The sequence below is a fragment of the Anas acuta genome, chromosome 1, assembly GCF_963932015.1.
Source record: "Anas acuta chromosome 1, bAnaAcu1.1, whole genome shotgun sequence".
Taxonomy (NCBI): Eukaryota; Metazoa; Chordata; class Aves; order Anseriformes; family Anatidae; genus Anas; species Anas acuta.
The window spans coordinates 130899806-130914042 of NC_088979.1; the positions used below are offsets into that span (position 1 = coordinate 130899806).

General features: G+C 40.5%; 1 protein-coding gene across 16 annotated transcripts in view; it reads left to right on the forward strand.

The window, feature by feature from the left end:
- The window catches only part of PPFIBP1 (PPFIA binding protein 1), a 113071-nt gene that overhangs the window by 40200 nt on the left and 58634 nt on the right, over positions 1 to 14237 (forward strand). The gene's annotated exons all lie outside the window — the stretch shown is intronic.

Consider the following 14237-nt stretch of genomic DNA (forward strand, 5'->3'; position numbering starts at 1 on the left):
GACTTGATGTTGAGACTTGATGCAACACCCTGGATGTTGTGCTGCCTGAGGTCCACCAGGCAATGACAGTGGTGAAGCAGCCTTGGTGGTCATCCATCTGGGCAGTTATCAATCACCTCCTGTCCACATGAAGATAGAAAATAGCCTTATGCATCCCATCAGGTGCTGCAGCATTGTGGGAAAAATGAAAAACTAACTAATGGCTGCTCTGGTGCCCTTTGTATCTGTTCCAGGCTCACAGTAGGGGATGAAAATGTTTCAGGTGGAGGATGTCACACTCTGCCACATCTCTGGCTATCTGGGGGATGGCCTTGTTGACTGTCAGCGTTTTAGACCCAAGTCTTGCAATGGTGCAAAGGTGGTCTGTACTTGCCAGCTTCCAAGTTTTCATAGGAGCCTCTTTGTGGGTTTGGTGCTTTTCTGTGCAAAACCTTGGCATGGATTTCTGTTATCGCTGTCTTTCCTATACTCCTTCTGCTTCTGATCCCTCTAAGTACAACAGTTTAGTACTGTTTACTGCTTTCCTTGCAGATTTAGTCATATTCAGAAGTTAATATGTTTGCATCCTATGAATAGATGATCTAGCCTTGCCCTCATTTGCGTTTTCTGTATCTTGGGCTCATCTTAGCCTCTTTCATCTGTGTGGCCCACGTGGTGTAAATAATGGGCTCTTCATGTAGGGACTGTGTGCAGCTGTGTTGGTATTTGTAAGAGCTCTGCCAGGCTTCAAGCTGTGCCGCAGCACTCTGGGCAGAGCAGTAGAAGCAGCAATGTGCACAGAGCAGTGAGAACATGGTATCATGTGCTCTGGATGGTCCCTATGGGTGCTCATCTGGGTCATATGTCTGGTGCCACAGAGCTTTTGGGCTGCTAGGGTCTGGTGTTAAGATTATGCTTCCCTGTTGAGTGGGGTGTTTGTCAGATAGTAATAATCCTCTGTCATTAAAGGTAGGGGTAGCACTGCTCTGAGTAACTGGAATAACTGCCTGTTGGGAAGATGGGAAAGAGAAGCCTACCAACGCTGCTGCATCAGGAGAAACCATTAATGTAGACAGTAATGATGGCAAGAAACCATGTACGTACATGACAAGTAGTAGTAATGGACATGGCTGTCTCTTTTAATGTTCCTAGTATCTGATAAGTTGTCAACGTCTGTTAATTTCTACTACTGCAAAATAAGTAGAGAGTTCTGAGGTTTGCATTATTAAGTGTTCAGTTGTGTGTAATTTATGATGTATTATGACAGCTGAAGTGAATGCCATGATCCACACCATGAGACATGGCTGAATTACTATCTTGTCTCTTACCTAGAACAAGTTCGGAGCCTTGCTTGTGTTACAGTAGGAGAGGAACCCCGTGCAGTCCTGTTGCTGTTGCTTAATATTGCATACAGCTCTTTGGAGCGCTGAATGGTGCTGGGTGACTGGTTGGCAGCCACACCAACTTCTTGGGATCTCATCAGGTCTTACAAGCAGAGAAGCACCAGGCTGGGCCACAGTCCTTGGACAAGAAACCTGCAAGGTACACAGACACCAGAGATGTCCTTGTGGTGCCGTATGTGTTCTGGCACATATGCATGCTGGGTGTGTTTCTCTTTTTTTAAATTGTGACTGAGTGTTGTCATGCTTCATGAAAGCCATATGTTAGTTTTTAGTGTTAGTAGGAAATAACACTTGATTCTCCTCTCCCTCCACTGTGCTAAATGATTGGAAGATGAGTTGCTTGAGATCTGCAGACAGACAGAGTATTGATTACGCATAAGATACCCATTGCTCAGCCACAGGTCGAGTACACATCTACGCTAAGCGTGGCCTTGGTAGCAGTGTGGAGATTCCCAGATGCTATTTCTACGTGCAGCACCATCTTTCTCCCTGCTGCTGAGAAGATCCCCTGCAGTCATCTCCACAATAATGACTTGCTAAGGGTTAATTGCACAGGCAGATGACCAAATGCTTTCCTTGGATGGGCCAACCCATTGAAATAGCAGTAAAGGCTAAGTGACAGGACTCCCAGCTCAGATGGGCAACTTTTAGTCTAAGCCCTTCAGGGTAAATGTGGTCTAGCTAAGGTGTTTTTTGTGATTTAATACCCAATTTACTTAATCTCTATGCCTGTCTTCAGCAAAGTTACCTCTCCTGAGCTAGGCAGCTGGAATTAGGAAAATACTGTATTTTTTTGACGTTGTTGCCAGATTGTTGTGTAGACGTTCAATTGTCATGTCCCCCTAAACTGGAAATTTTGTGCTTGGACTGTAGCACTGGGAAAGCCTTGATATGCAAAGCTGGCATCACAGTCCACAAGCTCCTTCTCCTTAAACAGAGTTGTTGTTTTTTTTTATAAACCATAAGCAACTCTTTCTTGAGTAATGTTTAAATAGGTTTGCAAAAGCTTCAAAATGGGCACAAATGTGTCAGAAATGTGGCTGAATATTGGCATTTATTTCACTGATAGCTAATCCTTGGCTGAGGAAAATGGAATGGCATTTAAGCAGATGTCTTGTTCACGTTATTTTCCCCAAGTCTTTCTTTAGGCACAGTAATGCAATGTAGGTAATTAAAACCCTATTTATTTAAAGGTTTTCAATTAGCTGGCATTACTACTTCAGACCTTACGATCTGTAAAACAGTGTATCCCTTGATACAACTTCATGTTGTGTAGCACTGGACTTTATTTTCAAAGACAATTTAAATAGAATACTGGGGGAAAAACAAACAAACAAACAACAACAACAACAAAAAACAGAACACAAATGGCAAATCAGTATTTGTGGCATTTCTCAGAAGCTACTTAGGATTATCTCCTTAAAAAGGCAGATTCTTTTGCCTGCAAGTCAAGTAGAAGAGCAAGAACTGATATTTTATTAAAATATTATTAAAGGCCTGAATGCATTTATGATCTGTGAGACATTTACAGGAAACAAAAGCTTGCTATTCAGAACTGTCAAAAATTTTAACAAAGGGCAAAAAGCAAATCTGAGAGGCCAGCTGCATGGTTCACATACCTCCACTTCCAAAGTTCTGATAATTACCTTGTTGAGACACCTGATCCAGGCCAGGTTTTTTCTCTTGATGAATATACCTATGACACTGTTCAGTTTGACATTGTATGTTGAACTAGAATTTAAATAAACTGGAGTGCTGATTGCTATTTTTCATTGTTAAACATACGGCCAGCTGAACTCTCTTCCAAAAATTTATCAACAGTTGATTAAAAACGAGACTACAGCTTTCTGCCATGTGAGCAATGCATTTGTTTTAATCTATTTTCACTGAATTGGGAGTTCTTCTGGATGTTTTCCCGCTCTCACTTCCCAACATCAGGGAGTTCGGGCTTCTGTCAAAGACTTTTAAATTTAGTGTGAAAATGGCATTGGAAAAGCTGGGAGATCCAAAGATAGTTTGGTGGGTAAGGCAAATAACAGCAGGAATAGTTGTGCAGAACATATTATTGTCCCGCTTTGGAGGGCACTACTTTGGCATTTCTATAAACTTGTGTTGAAGGCAACAAATTTCATGTTGTTGATGTATTTTCCACTCTGATTGTATTGCAATATGTCTTATGCTCAGAAGATCAGAAGAAAACCCTTTTTTTTTTTTTATTTTCCTATCTTCACTATTTTTTAAGGCAAGGCATGTTCCAATAGGGAGAATGATTTCTCAATGGAAAATAATATAATGAAACTATATTTGTAAAAGCTTTAACAGCAGTGATCTTGCACTTAGATACATAATTTTCAAGCGTTCCTTGTACTTACGTGGATTTCCACCAATTTCAGCAGGGCTTACTGTTGAACTTGCAGCTTATTTGTACATGGTATATATCTTCAATTGATTGAGTGAGACTGTTTCCTTGGATAAAGCAGGTAAATTGTACAGTGAATTGGAGTAGCAAACAACTTTTGCGAACTTGAGTGCACAGCTGCAGTGGCTGACCTTAGACATTTGTACCAGAATAGTCTTTGTTGTAGCATTCAAGTTAGAGCTTTCTGTGGTCTTCCTTTTTAGACTTCATGTTCAAAACTTGGTAATAGTAGCATATTTTTTTCAATATTTTGAAAAATATTGAAATATTTCTAGGGTATTTTAGTCCTTCAGAACTGTAGTGTAGCAATTGTGAGCACGTTGATATTGATGCATTGAAATTCATTTGCCAAAGTGACAGAATTTACCAAAAAGCCTGAACGTGTATTAAGTAAAATATCATGGTAATTATAGTTAAGCAAAACCTTGACATGAATGAATCCACCTTCTGAAGTGGCAGAATTTCATGCTGTGAGGAGGGCAATTGCTGCAGGAAGTAGTACTTTTGTAAAACAACACTTTTGTAGTGCTGCTGGAGGGGTAAGGATAGCAGCAGAGCTTTTTTTTTTTTTTGTGAGCAGCTCAGGACACTTCCGATGTGGAGCTGCCCTGGGTCATGGCAATATTGAGAAAGTGATGTTATTTGTTTGCTTCTGATTTTGTTTTGTTTTGACCTGGTAATAGATAATGAGGACAACTTCTAGAACCTTCTTTCTTTCAGCTGGTCCAGTGAGGTTCTTGGCTGAGGCACGAAAATCTGGTTATATTTTGTCGTCTTCGCAGCTTCCCTCTTCCCCATTCACTGAGAAATTCGGCAGTGTTTTGGGAGTCCTGTTGAGTTCTTCCCCATGTCTACAAAGAAAATTGTTGAGATAATCAGCTCACATCTGTTAAACTTCATAATGGACCTCTGTTTTTCCCATAAACGGCTTCTTCCTTCCACTGGCCTTTGTGGTCTGGGCACTGCCATTGATTATGAACACTCTATTGATGTCAGCAAGACTATTTGCATTCTGCAGTTTAAACCTGCTCCCTTGGACCAGGATCTTTGGCGACAGGATGGACTGGGGCTGTACTGTGGTTCTATTTGACCTTTGATACCTGAAGAAACCCTTGTTGGGCAGCTGGTATAGTGAGAACCTTCATATGGTTAGTATATGCTTTTCTGTTAGACTGAGTCATACCCCCCACCCAAAGGTTGGGAAAACGCGAAACACTTTTATTGTCTCCTTTTAGGAGGAGATGTTCAATTTGATTTGTATGTAAGTAGGAAAACTTTGAAGTGTCATTGAAATACAAAGGGAAAATACTTCAAAGAAATGTAACATTAAAAGCGTATCTGATCCCTCAAGGATTTTGAAGTTTTATCTTGAGAATAGGCTTTCAGGGGAACATTTGTGTGGAAATACCAGGGCTGATTAATTCGTCCAAAATATTTTGAGTGTTGCCAGTCAGCATCCATTGAATGTACTACTTTTGACTTTACATCATGGCAGACTAGCAGTCCTACATTCATCTATGTTGCTGATAACCATCACTCAGAAGTTAATACAGAGTCTGACAGGGAAACCAAAGCATGATGTTGCTATGGTGTGAGACTTGTTCAATATTGTTACCCCAATGTCCAGAATAGATAACTGGATACAGCCAAATAAAGCTTCCCAAATTTCTGATTTGCATGGGTTGCTCTGCTAGGGTATGGGCATGGTGGTCTGTGGAAGATGATGGGGTGTGTTTTTGCCACTCCTGTTTGATGGTGGATTACACATTTCTAATAAGTGTCTTGAACTCTGGGAGAGTTCACATCTTGAGCTGTGATTTTTACTTCACTCCTGTAAAAACATGCCCAGTTGTGCTGGAGCAGAGGGTGGTGGTTTTTCCTTTTGGCAAACAGATTCTGGCATCAGCATTTTAATTGCAGGAATTATACTAGCAGTTCCCAGAGCTCAAGGGTGTGTGAGGAGGTAACTAGATGTGTATAAATCATGGCTAGGCAGAACTTTAAATACTGGATGTATTGTTCTGTCCTTGTTATCTTCTGTTACAATGAGGCTTCAGAAAGTTAGAAAAACATGAAGTTTCCTAAGAACCACTTTTTACCAATACAGCTGTGAAACAATGGTGTAGTTCCTTTTGGTGGTCTTATGTTACAAAAACAGATTTCATTTAAAGTAGTTTTAAATTACTTGTATTATTTTTCAAGTTTTATTTTAATTGTATCTGTAGGTTGAGGGAAGGATGGGAGAAAGGAAACAGTAAAGCTGCCTAAGCTATTTTTTTAGTATTGCAGATTTTAAGAAAACATGTGATCCAGCTTTCCCCTGTCCACATCCCTTCCATGCCTTATGATATCCTTCCATGCTTTATGATACTGCATTTCAAATGAGGGGCTTTGTTCAGACTCAGAACTCTGAACCCAGAGTTCAGACTCTGGGTGTTCTCAGATTCTCAGATCACATCAAACTTCTTTCAGCAACCATGAGGTTCAAATGTGTTTTTTTTTTTTTTCTTCCCTTTTCTTAATCAGAACTAGGGTCCTGGTGGAATTACTTCTCTGTAAGATCTTGAGTTTAGGGAGAAATCAGATATTGCAAGGTTTGTGGTAGAACAGGCTTTCCAACAGTCTGTGAACCTCACTGGCATATCACAGTTGTAGACTGGCACAAACACACTGCAGGTATGTAATGATGGAGAGTGGCACGTGACCATTCCTGCGCTGTTATTGTATAATTTAACCACACCTAGGTTTGCTTCAGACTCGCTGACATGGATCATGGCACTGCTGGCTGGGGCAGCACGGTGTGATGCATGTGCTAACCTGTGTGCTGCTTATGTGGTTTGCTGAGACAACTTGGACTGCTCTGGGGATCTGAACCAGGTGGTTTATGGGTATATCATCACTGTGCTTCTGTGATTGGATTGTGAACTGGCCTGTACCACTCTTAAAAGTTATCTTGTTCTATGTTTAAGCATTTTATAGCTGTGTCTACTGAAGGCAGACTACTAAGTCTACCTTAGTAAGGTCAGTAATAAAGAAGTGTATTGCTCTGTCTAATAAAACAGGCATTTTTCGTTGTTCTATACAGTCAAAAAGAGTTGTTTCATACTTAGCAGGTGATCTGTAGCAAGTGAACTTGGTCTCATACACTTTTTTTTAATCACTTGGTCTCATACACTTTTTTTTAATCACATTTTTTAATCAGCTGCCTGTGTCAGCCCTACCATTACAGCATCTTCACGTTCTCTATCTGCTCACTTCCTTATTGGTGTTTGGTATGTTGCTTCCCCACCATGTTATGTCATGGGGATTATTTTCCCACAGAGTTAATGATGCTTTTTCATCACTGTTGCATTTCCTTTTGTACATACGTTCTGGTTGTTTCCCGTTTCCCTTGCTTTTGCAACCATGCTTTTTGAGTTTTAATGGCCCCGCCTGGAACAGGTCACTTGTACCCCTAAACTCCATTTTCTATGATCAGGCTGACAAATGACATTCAGCCAAATGACAATCTCTTGTCATCTTGTCTTGACATTCAGACGAATGACATTCTCTTGTGGGCAACCCCCCCTCAAATTTTGTAGGTACCTTATTCTTGGCTCTTGCAGATAGCAGGTTTACTCCATCAGTAATCTTGTCATCCTATAGAAGTCTAGATGGGTTTGTATCAGCTACAGATTTGTCCTGGTTGGGCATCAAAAATGCGTCAATACAATCACGTCCTAAGTTTCTCACTGCTAAGATTTTTCTCCATCTTGTAAGTTGAATTTTACTCTGTTAAGCCAGCAAGTTCTGCTCATCTCGCTGGTGGGGCCATCAGTGACAGATGGGATATTTCTCCCTCTTGCATATGCAGAGAGGCTTGTCTATGGAATCAAGAAGAAAGCTCCAAGGCTTTTTCTCTTGCTGAAGGAAGCAGAAGCAACTCACTCTTTCTTCTGCCACCTCCTTTTCTCAGTTTCCCTCCTTTTCCTGCTGCAGAAGAAAGGGAAGACAGTAGGGCTGGGACCAGTTTTTTTTTGTTCCCTCTTTCTGCAAAAGTCAAACCTCTGGCTTCGTTACAACCTGTTGCCTCCCTCCACCTTGCTGGTGAAAGCCGTCCTACCCTTCAGTATCACCCATACCCCATGTCCACGTTATCCCCACACAAGCATTAGGCAGGGTTAAGGACAGAATATGGCTCCTTAAAATTGCACTGTGATAATAGGGTTTGGAGTGGGGGAAGGGGGGGGGGGGGGCGGGGGGCATTGTTTGTTTGCTACTCATCACCATGGCATTCAGAAGAAAGGAGAGCCTTTGCTTTCTCAATGATGTGAATAAACATGCAAGTTTTAGGATATGCATGTAGCATGTGAACTGCGCATGCCTTTTGCGAGCTGAGAGTTAATTCAAAATTCAAGATCTGTTTTGAAACACACAGTTCCTTCGTCTGATATTTCAGGAGATCTCCAAAGTAGAAGGTTCTTTTTTAATAGTGATTAAGGTTATGTGCTGCCTAAAGCATATTGTCTGGACACAGACTCTCTCATATTCCTCAGTGTGCTACCTGAAAAGCTATTGGCAAAGCTCCATTGTGAGGTCTTGGCAAAGGGCTTTAGTGTAGGAGAAAAGAAAATTCAAGGTCCACATGTTTTTGAGGCGTGAAAGAAAACCAGACTGAAAACTGGCCTACCATTTCATATTTTTAACTTTTTTCCCCCCTATACTGTTCACTCTAAAATTTTGTTCCATCCTATTACACGAGAAAAAAAAGTAGTCTTCAACCATCTCAAACTTTACACTGCTAATTTTGAAATTGCCAAGAGGAGAGAGATGGCAAATCACCCACTATCAGGGGATTGTTTATGAATCAGTGTGGTTGCACTGCTAACCTAAGTTCTTAGATACCATGAGTCTTTAAAACAAACAAACAAACAAAAAAAAAAGAACTATCCTTACACACAAAGCATATATTTCAGTTATCTCTCTCTTCTATTACACATTTGTCCTGAAAAATAAATCTGAAGATTAAAAAAAAAATAAAATCAGAGGAGGAAGATGTAATGCTGGGATTTATGTGAAAATTTTCCCTATGTAACCGTTGATGCTGTAGAATTAAAAGATGCTTGTTTTATTTTTTTCCTTTTTTACTGTTTGTTGTTTTTTTGTTTTTTTTTTTCAGATAACTGTTGAATATGAAAATACTAATATAGATAAACATATTTATTTTCTGAGCTTTCAATGATTGGTGCACTGTACTTTCTCTTTATGCAGTGACAATGCTGAAACTGTGCGTATAGAAAGGTCTGAAATCAAATCCTAAACCTGAAGGTCCAAAATGTAAAGCCAAACACTGTCAAATCTGGAAGTTTGTGAATTTGGTCCTTGGAATCAGCCCATTAAAAGAAGGAGGTGTGTGAGCTGTAAAATTGGATCTAAACATGGGTTTGTGCTGTGGATTTGGAGGTTCTTAAGGTATTTTGAAGAACTACCTTTTGGACTTTTGATCAACAGTGCCCCTTTTGTTTCATAGCCTGTGTGGCCATGGCATGTCAGTAATGTGTTGATGGGGAATGTGAGGCATTTACTTGCTTGCAGTAGTAGTCTCAGAGAGATGAATGAATATCTCAATTGTTTTTCTAATCAGTGGACCCAAGCAAAATGTGAGAAAAATACATACTGATTTGTCAAACTCTCTACCATAAATAGTGGAAAGGATTTACTAAACAGCTAACCAGTAAAACATGAACAGCCTAAAATGAATCTGTCTCTACTTTTTCTTTTCTTTCCTTTTTTTTTTTTTTTTTTTTTTGTAAGCCTCCATTTGACCCTGGATTACTTGTGTGTAAATAGTTAAAGCAAGCCTAAGCAGTGTTTACAGGCAGGTCTTTGCATGATGCATCTTTGCAGGTAAGGTGCTGCTGCCTGGACTGGGGCTGTGGCATGCAGAGCGTAGAGCTAACTTGTGCATCATGAAATGAAGTAACCTGTCATATGCTGTGCTTTCTATGTTCCTTTCCATTGCAACAACAACAAAAAAAAGAGCTACTAGAGTATAGGGTGGCAGAGATAAGCACACAGAATGATTTCTGTGCTGCAGACCAAATTAAATAGTTTGGTTTGTAATTGGATATGAATAAGCTATAAACCTTGACTCTTAGACGTCGGGTGTTTACATAAGCTGTTTGCTGTGTATATGTCTCTGTCAGAGTATTTGAAGAATGCTTATCTTGTCAAGGCTTAGCTTTTGCACCACTTCCAATGTATTTTATGGATTTTAAGGCGAAGTGCAGAAGAATATATTTGGCTAAGCTGGTTGGTACTAAAGTTCTTGCATGGTTTCAGGTAAGTTTTTCCCAAGTGTAAACAATTGTATCTTGGAAGGACTCTTGTGCTTTATGCTATTAAAATAGTTCAAAGCCTTTTCTATGGCTTGATACCTTTTATCTTAGGACATATCTTACATTCGGTGGGATAGGCTTTCTGCCTTAGTGTTCTTCCAATAATTTTTATCAGTTAAAGGAAATAAATAATGACTGTTGGATAATAAAGAAATAATGAAATTCAGGGAATAAGGGAAGATCTGGAGTTAGGAAACAGGGTCATTTGTTGCCTTTTGGTACTCCTGCTTAATTAGAGAACAGTATCACTTTGATGTCATTGAGTTTAGCAAATTCAAGAAGAAATTTATAAAAATAAACAGATATTACGTCTTTAAATAAGTCTTTGACAACTTTGGGGTTATTTATAATTCATAATAACATTTGTAATATATCCTTTTTGTGCCAGTAATGGAAAAGAAAAAGGCTACTTTTATCCATTTCAGAAAGATCTTGTAGACGTGCTTGAAGCCAGACATTTGACTTGCACCCAAGTCTGTATTCTGGCTTCCAGTCTTTAGCAGAAGAAAGTCTGATATGGTAGGCACTCATCTGCTTCAGAGTTCCTACCTCTCTCATCTGGAGGCTGCTGGTGCTTTGTGCTAGTATAGGTGGGATGCTGGGTGCCAACAGACCTTGTGTCCCGTCCATTGTGTCAGTTCCTACGTGCCTGTGCTTCATAAGGGATGCCACCACTACCTGTCAAGTGTTGAGCTCTGGGCTGGTGCTGAGCCTGCAGGTTGGTGGAGTCCTGAGCACAGTCCCACCAGATTTCTGCTTTCACAACATCACAGAAGGGCTGAGGCTGGAAGGGCCCTCCAGAAGCCATCTGGCCCAACCTCCTGCTCAAGCAGGGTCATCCGGAGCAGGTTGCCCAGGACCACGTCCAGGTGACTTTGGAAGATTTCCAGACAGGAGACTCCATAACCTCTCTGGGCAACTTGTGCCATTGCTCTGTCACCTGCACAGCACAGAAGTGCTCTGGGGATGGGATGGGGCTTCTCGTAGCCCTGCTGAAATGGAGCAGCTTCCTTGTATGTCCATGGGAACATGGGGCACATGTCCATTCTCACCAAGCCTTCTTGCTTTGGATGGTGCAAAGTGACTGCTTGGTTATCACAGAGAGGGACGATTTGAGAGTTGCTCTGCCGTACCTAGCTGTTGCGTGTGGATGGGTTTTTGTGATTCATAATGGAGGCTGTGGGCAACCAGGGTGAAGAGATGGGAATGTGATGGGAAGTTGGGTGGCACAGGAAGAGCTGCTAGGGAGGTGTTCTCACGCCATGTGCCCAGGTGAGACCATGGGGTTTGCTGCCAGCAGCCATGCCAGCAGCCTCCTGGCAGATGATCTGCAGTCTCCAAGAGCTTCTTGTCATTTTGTGTGTTTGACACAGCATAGGGGATGCAGTTGTCTTCTGTTATTCCTGCTCTGGGCACAGGTTGTAACGCAGCTTGGAACATGTTTTGGACTGAATCTAGGACATAACTACTGTCTTGTGCCTGCCTAATGTTAAGATTCTTCTCCACAGTTTTCCTGATAAGATATGTACAGCATTTTCTTATTTTACTTTTTAAACTTCATCTCTTCTTATCTTATAAAATGTCAGAGCAGCATATTTGACAGGATCCATTTTCTTTTTATTTTTTTTTTCAGTCCTGGAACATATAAAACAAAGTCTGCTTTTTAACAGAAATGTTAATACCCCTATTGTAAATTAGCTGATTATATTCATTATTAAGTGTTAATTTGCTGACAGATTGCACTGTAGTTGAATATATTCAAAACATCCCATGAGAAATTATGCCAGAGATTTAGATCAAATTCATTTAAGGCAATTTTTACTATTATTGAAATGTTTTTTGCAAATAAGTTGCTCTGTGTTCATGTTTTTTTTCTGCCCAGCAAGTAAGAGCACAAATAGTGTGATTATGTGCGTGAAATGACAGTTGTTTTCATGGAATAGAGCCTCACTTTGTAGAAATTAATTACTAAGGTTGTATTGGTTTTGTGTTGCAAAGTAGGAGAGGCAAATCCAGAAGATGCTTCAGACCTCTCACACAGTCATCTCTTAGATGCAGGAGTGAGACTAATTGACGCTAATTTTTACAGCAAAGTGAAATTAGAGATCTTGGTTCTGCTGTGGTACAGTTTCTTCCCTCTCCCTCCACCCTCCCCATAAAAGATGGCTGTAATTTGTGGACTTTTTTATTGCATTCTTGTGGCAGACTCCTAGGAGAATAGCCACCTCCTCAGGGTTCTTTTTTTTATTCTCTATAGCTGTCAGAGACAAATCCTAATCAAAATACTCCATTTCAGTGTATTAAAATTTCCGACTTTAAAGACTGTTATGTAGCACTGGGAGAGCTGTGAAACTCTGGTCATCCATTTTATTGTATCATTTCATAAGAATAATCTGTAGCTGATGCTTTCTTTCCAACTGCTGAATGTTTACAGAGCGTGTGCGCACAGATGAGGGTGAGTGGGATGAAAAGGCCAGACCTTACCCTTCCCTGGAGAGGCTGCAATTAGTGCACTTGTGTCCTTGCAGCTTTTGGACATCCTGGGATGCAGCTGATTCTCCTCAGCTCAGTGAACCTTAAAAAATAATTTTAGAGGATCCTGGGCTTGGATATGCTGTCCCTGATGCCTCATATCACATCAGGGATATGATGTCCCTGAAGACCCAGAGTCTTGATGTCAAACAAGACTCAGGGTGTGTTGTTTGATCTAAGAAAGAGTGAGCCCCTGGGTGGGGAAACAATTTCCTACATATGTAAAATGTTAAAGTACTTTTTTTTAAGGTCTGCCATCTTCATTACATATCAGATTCTGAAATCCATATTCAGGCAGCTTTCTGTTTGGATCCAGCAGGCTGCAGTTCCCATTCACAAGGCTCGTAAGCCCTTTGTTTTTATAGCTTTCCTTGGATTTATTTGCAGGGCAGTGTTTTGTTTCCTCTGTAAATCATTTGGAATATATCTTTGCTAGCACTGTAGCCAGAGGGTTTGTATGTCATTCAAAAATAAAAAAAAATAAATCTCCACTTACTGAAAAGTGAACAGCATAGCCCTAGCAACCAGGCTGGTGTGTCAGGACCAGAGGAGAGAACATTAAACAAGTAAGACCAAGTAACATCTTCTCTCTAACAGCCAGGGATGCAATAGAGGTGTCAGCGACAAGATTGATTGCAACTGATAGTGGAGATAACTGCATTTGTATGTTGTTGTGGTTTTGTTGTTGTTGTTTTTGTTTTTTAATGGTGGATTGTAAATATAGCCTCATTGAAGCAGTGCTCATCCTTGTCAGCATGACCAAGGTATTCAGCTGCGAGCCCTAGAAGAGGGATCTGTTTCTTTAGAAAAACAACTGAACAGCCCCCTGCCCCATCTAGCACTGGTTGTGTATGCACTGAAGGAATAAGGAAGGTAAGTCTTCATTTTCTTGAAAAGCAAGGGGAAACTTGTTTTAAATGGTCTGTCAGGGCACTGTCAGTGCTTTCCTTCCAGGTGTGCTCTCAGTGGTATTCTGCCAGGGATGGATTTCGTGTCTGCCTCCCTGTCTCTTTGTGTACTGTGGTTTCTTGTGGTTTCATCTGCCATGTCATAGATCTACCTATGTTAAAAGGATTTACCTTTTTGTTTCTTCTTGCTTTTGTGAGTGAAAGGAATTGAAACTGCTAATCATCTGAAATATTAGCTATTCCTTATTTTCTTAAGGAACTTCAGTGTACTTCTTCAAGATGGCTTTTCACTCATTTCTGACACTGGTTTTCTTTAGTCACTGCAAGTAAAAGGAAAAAGAAATCCTTGAGTCTTCTGCTAGGTTTTATTTCTATTAGACCGGAGTCATAAAAAGCAAAGCAAATAAAGGAAAATATTTAACAGGAAAGGTTAGTTCTGTTAATGTTCAGCATGAACTACTCTGAAGCTTTGTGAAGTTGGTTCCCTTCTGTAGGTGCAGTGATTAATCCACTGGTGTTTCAGTATCGTCCTTTCCTATACTCCACAAAAGACTTCTGACTAATAATTGCATGTCTTTGGCTCTCTCCACACTTTCCCTTTCCAGTTTGTTGTCTTTTC